This window comes from Arvicanthis niloticus, chromosome 29 (assembly GCF_011762505.2).
Source record: "Arvicanthis niloticus isolate mArvNil1 chromosome 29, mArvNil1.pat.X, whole genome shotgun sequence".
NCBI classification, from domain to species: domain Eukaryota; kingdom Metazoa; phylum Chordata; class Mammalia; order Rodentia; family Muridae; genus Arvicanthis; species Arvicanthis niloticus.
In genome coordinates this window covers 101601-107793 of record NC_133437.1, presented here as the reverse complement: position 1 = coordinate 107793, position 6193 = coordinate 101601, and positions in this window count along the sequence as shown.

The following is a 6193-nucleotide window of genomic DNA, read 5'->3' as shown; positions in this document are numbered from 1 at the left end:
ACCTAGAGGTATGAGTTTTCCTCTTAGTACTGCTTTCATGGAGTCCCACAAGTTTTAGTATGATGTGTCCTCCTTTTTATTAAATTCTAAAAAGTCTTTAATTTCTTTTTGTTACTTCTTCTTTGACCAAGTCATTATTGAGTAGAGCTTTGTTCAGTTTCCATGTGTATGTGGGCTTTCCATTGTTTTTGTCATTATTAAAGACCAGCCTTAGTCCATGGTGGTCTGATAGGGTACAATGGATTATTTCAATCATTTTGTATATGTTGAGGCTGTTTTGTGACCAATTATATGGTCTGTTTTGGAGAAGGTACCATGAGGTGCTGAGAAAAAGACATATTCTTTTGTTTTAGGATGAAATGTTCTATAGATATCAGTTAAATCCTTTTGGTTCATAACTTCCATTAGTTTCATTGTGTCTCGGTAATTTTTTGTTTTCATAATCTGTCCATTGCTGAGAGTAGGGTGTCGAAGTCCTCCACTATTTTGTGTGGGGATGCAATTCATGCTTTAAGCTTCAGTAAAGTTTCTTTTATGTATGTGGGTGCCCTTGCATTTGGGGCATGGATGTTCAGAATTGAGAGTTCTTCTTGGTACATTTTCCCTTTGATAGGTATGTGGTATCGTTCCTTATTCTTTTTGATTACTTTTGGTTGAAAATCAATTTTATTTGATATTAGAATTGCTACCCCAGCTGGTTTCTTGGGACCATTTGCTTGGAAGATTGTTTTCCATCCTTATATTCTGAGGTAGTGTTTGTCTTTTTCACAGAGGTACATTTCCTTTATGCAGCAAAATTCTGGGTCCTGCTTATGTATTCAGTCTGATAGTCTATGTCTTTTTATTAGAGAATTGAGTCTATTGATATTAAGAGACATTAAGGAAAAATGAATGCTGCTTCCTGTTATTAGAGGTGGAATTATGTTTGTGTAACTATCTTCTTTTGGGGTTGATGGAAGTGTACTTTCTTGCTCTTTGTTGGTTGTAGTTTCCTCCTTGTGTTGGAGGTTTCCATTCATTATCCTTTGAAGTGCTGGATTTGTGGGAAGATATGGGGTAAATTTGGTTTTGTCATGGAATATCTTGGTTTCTCCATCAATATTGATTGTGAGTTTTGCTGGGTATAGTAGTCTGGGCTGGCATTTGTGATCTCTTAAGGTCTGTATAATATCAGTCCAGGATCTTCTGGCTTTTATAGTTTCTGGTGAGTAGTCTGGTGTAATTCTTATAGGTCTGCCTTTATATGTTAGTTTACCATTTTCCCTTACTGCTTTTATTATCTTTTCTTTGTTTTGTATATTTGATGTTTTAATTATTATGCGACAAGAGGTATTTCTTTTTTGGTCTAGTCTATTTGGGGTTCCATAGGCTTCTTGTATGTTTGAGGACATCTCTTTTTTTCAGGTTAGGGAAGTTTTCCTCTATAATTTTGTTGAATATATTTACTGGCCCTTTATGTTGGGAGTCTTCACCCTCATCTATACCTATTATCTTTAGGTTTGGTCTTCTCATTGTGTCCTGGATTTCCTGGATGTTTTGTGTTAGGAGCTTTTCACATTTCGCATTTTCTTTGACAGTTGTGTCAATGTTTGCCATGGTATCTTCTGCCCATGAGATTCACTTTTCTAACTCTTGTATTCTGTTGGTGATGCTTGCATCTATGAGTCCTGATCTTTTGCCTAGGTTTTGTATCTCCAGGGTAATCTCCTTTTGAGATTTCTTTATTGTTTCTACTTCCATTTTTAGATCCTGGATAGTTTTGTGTAATTCCTTCACCTGTTTGGTTGTGTTTTCTTCCAATTCTTGAAAGGCTTCTATCTGTTTACCTGTGTTCTCTGAAAATTCTTCGAGAGTGTTGTTTATGTTCTTTTAAAAGTCCTCTATCATCATCATGAAAAGTGATTTTAATTCTGAATCTAGCTTTTCCAGTGTGATGTGGTGTTCAGGACTTACTATGTTGGGAGAACTGGGTTCTGGTGATGCCAAGTAACTTTTGTTTCTGTTGTTTATGTTCTTGAGCTTGCCTTTCACCATTTATTTAGCTCTAGTTCTACCGGCACTCACTGGTTCTGACTGGAGCCTGCCTTTCCAGTTATCTTGCTTGTGTCAGAACTCCCCAGGGTCCGCATATCTCTGTGATCATGAGCTCCAGCTGTTCTGGGTACAGTGGCTCCTTTAAAATATCTCAGGATATGGTGTCTCCATGGTAGTAGACCAGCTGGGTGTTTGGTGCTCTGAGTTTAGTTGCTCCTCTAGGATGTCTCAGGATATAAGTGCCCATTGCTCTGAGTGCAGTGTCTTCTCTAGGATGTCTCAGGATTTGGTGTCTTCACAGTAGCAGACCAGCTAGGTGTGTGCTGCCCTGAGTTCTGTGTCCCTTCTAGGATGTCTCAGGATGAGGTGTCTTCACAGGAGCAGACCAGCTAGGTTTCTGCTGCTCTGAGTGTAGTGGCCTCTCTAGGATGACTCCAGATATGGTTTCCACTGCTCTGAGTGCAGTGGCTCCTCTAGGATGTCTCAGGATATGGGTGCCCACTGCTCTGAGTGCAGTGGCTCTTTTAGGATGTCTCAGGATATGGTGTCTTCACAGTAGCAGACCTGCTAGGTGTCTGCTGCCCTGGGTGCTCTGTCTCCTCTAGGATGTCTCAGGATGAGTTATCTTCACAGGAGCAGACCAGCTAGGTTTCTGCTGCTCTAAGTGTAGTAGCTTCTCTAGGATGACTCCAGATATGGTGTCCACTGCTCTGAGTGCAATGGCTCCTCTAGGATGTCTCAGGATATGGGTGCCCACTGCTCTGAGTGCAGTGGCTTTTTTAGGATGTCTCAAGATATGGTGTCAGCTGCTCTGAGGTCAATGGCCTTTCTAGGATGTCTCAGGATATGGTGTCTTCATGAGAACACACTGGCTGGGTGTCTGCCCAAGCCACAAGGCCCAGGTGAGGGGTTGAAGGGGAGGGGTATTTCACAGTGGTGGCGTTTGGGTGTCTGGTGGGTCCTAAGCACTCCCTGCTCCAAGTTGTAGCTCTGGAGTGTAGGGCAGTGGGCGACTGTTCTTACCTGCTGTTCTGAGTTCAGTGGCCCCTCTAGGATGTCTTGCGATAAGTTGTCCACACAGGAGCAGACTATTTGGGTGTCTGCTCCAGCCACCATTACCTATGATTGTTTAAGATATGCTATTGATTTTGTTTTTTTCATAGTCCTTCCTTCCTTCCTTCCTTCCTTCCTTCCTTCCTTCCTTCCTCCCTTCCTTCCTTCTATGCTTTCTTTCTTTATTTCTTTCTTTTCTTTCTTCTTCTCTCTCTCCATCTCATTCTTTCTTTTGTTATTATACAGGCAAGGTTTTTCTGTATAAACCTGGTGGTCCTGGAACTCATTGTGTAGACCAGGCAGACCTGAAACTCATAAAGATCCACATGTCTTTGCCTCCTGAGTGTTGAATTAAAAGCATGCAGAATCACTACCACACATATTTCAAAAAGTAACTTATTCCTCAGAGAAAGAGGTATATACAATTTTGCTGAGTTCCAATTTAATTTTTATATCAATGTAGTAGTCATATGCCAGACACAAACTAGCAGTGATCTGCTCTTTCATAATGATATAAAATAGTTTGAAGATTGTTTGCTGTAAGTTTTACCCTTAAATGTCTGGAATTACACATAATGATATGGATGGACTAGCCCAATAATTGGTGTTTTATACTAGACAAATAAAGTGAAGAACTTGGTAACTGCTCAGTAGACGAGACTAGGTGCCTCAGCAGTCTTAATTTGGTGCTAAAGACCTTAGATGAAGGCTAAATGTAGTCTTTTCTTCATTAGGAGATCTTTTAGTATTGCTCCAATTTCTTAGCTCTTTAGAGAGATATTTGATTTTGATAGGTCATGGATGTCTACAAATGCATCTATTTCTTTAAGATTTTACAGCATTAAAATTTAATTGAAAATTGATTCTTTTCTCATACAATTCATCCCAAGCACAGTTTTTCCTTCCCCCTCACCTCATACCTTCCCATTTCCACAGATCTATATCCTTCCATTTCCTTTTCATAAAAGATCAGGCCTTCAGAAAATAATAGCTAAAGAAGGCAAAACAAGATACAATAAGTCAAGGCCAAAGTCCTCATAATGAGGCTGGACAAAGCAATCAAAAGGAAAAGTGCCTCAAGAATAGGTAAAAAGATCAGAGACATATCTGCTGCCAGTGTTAGGAGTCCCACAAAACCACCAAGTTGAACTTTAATTAATTAAAAGAATAATAATAGTAAATTCTTAGCCATCAAGAAAATGCAAATCAAAATGACTCTGAGATTTCATCTTACATGTATCAGAATTTCTAATATCAATAACACAAGTGATAGCACATGCTGGTGAGGAAGTGGAGCAAGGGGAAAACTCCTCCACTTCTGTTGGGAGTGCAAATGTGTACAGTCACTTTGGAAATCAATATGGTAGTTTCTCAGAAAATTGGGAATAAACCTACCCCAAAATTGAAGTATACCACTTCTGGGCATATACCCAAAGGACATTCTAGCCTACCAGAAGGAGACTTGCTCAATATGGTCTAGCAGCTTTATTTGTAATAATCAGAATCTTGAAACAACCTAGATGCTTTCAACTGAAAAACATATATAGATAGATATAGATATAGATATAAATATAGATACAGATATAGATATAAAAATGAATGAATGAATATTATTCATTAAGTCTGCAGGTGAATGGATGGAGCTACATACACGCATTCTGAGTGAAGTGACTCTGTCCCAGAAAGATAAAAGCTGCATCATTTCTCCATGTCAATGAAGACTTTGCTATTGCCCTTGTACTTCCTCTCTCAACAAATATATTCTTAGTTATTTGACATACTTAGTTAGTTTCTATAGAACACTATAGCACAGAAAAAGCATGTGGGCATTCATAGTTCTAATTTTGGTTAGGACTCTATTATAAAACTCTGTTAGGAAAAGGATCATTTCAACAATCACCTATCTAGGCTGTCCAGGTATAGACTTTTAGCTCTCTTCCACTAACTTTACACTGTGAGACAAATGTCTGTGTTTGGAACCATAAGGTTCCCACAACTTGTAAAGGCTCCTAAAATAAAGAGGGTAAAATTATACTTAACAATCCAACTGTAGAAATCAAAATCTTAACCAAAGAATTTTCTGGGTAATCCAGTATTTTTGCCATAAAAAAGAAACCAGATCTGAGGAGGAACTGAAGTGTGTTTTGCCAAGTAATACAAGATTAAAGAGTAATATTTAGCATGCCTTTAGGAATGACCATTTTGGCATTCTCAAACATAGGACCAATGATATTGATACATGTTGGGGAGATACAGACATGAAAGTTTGCATTGATCCTGAAATGTCCTGAGAGATGAAATGTAATAAGATGTGCTCTGAGACTGACAGCTCTATGCACACAAGAAGCAGCACTGCAGACCTAGGTCTTGGCTGGGGACCATAGAACAGTTCAGTGACTCTGTTCCAGTCCAGCCTAGCTATGTGCTAAAGCCAATCAAGGCCAGCCAGAATTCCAGTGCAACCTTAACCGCCCAGGCTCAGTGCTCATCATATACAGGGTGAAATCTATACCCTTAAGCAGATCCTTATCCAAAAATGGCTTTTCAGGTCTAGATCCTAGATAGGGCCATGTGACCAAACAGGGACCAGGGTTAAACCAAATACATTGAAACTCTCATCACAAGACAAACTAGATAGGTTCTTTGTAAAAACCGTGTCATGAGACCCAATCCCACTGTCACTCAGCTATGAATGGGTACAGAACTAATCCACCCAGAATACTTTGATTAAAGGTTTAGAAAACTGGAAATGGCCTTGGCCTCCTCTATGCACAGACCTCAGCACAAGACAATATGCACAATACATATTCAGGTAAAGAGAGGGGAGAGAGTTTGAGCTGCAGGAATGAGCCTAGGATCTTGATGTGCAAATGTGAAACCAGCAAGGGCTATGAAGACAGAGCAGAAATGGTACCCTAGTGGCAGAGGCTGAGTTTCTGTATATTCCCTAAATAAACAGACTGAGAAGTAACTTTCTCTACGATTTACTTCCTGGGAAAGCAGAGTCAAAGGAACATGAGACCTTTGTCTTTAATCTGGGTGCAGTCCAGAAGAAAGACCTGCTTAGAAAGAGAACACATGGAGACAAGGATCTCTACTTTCATTG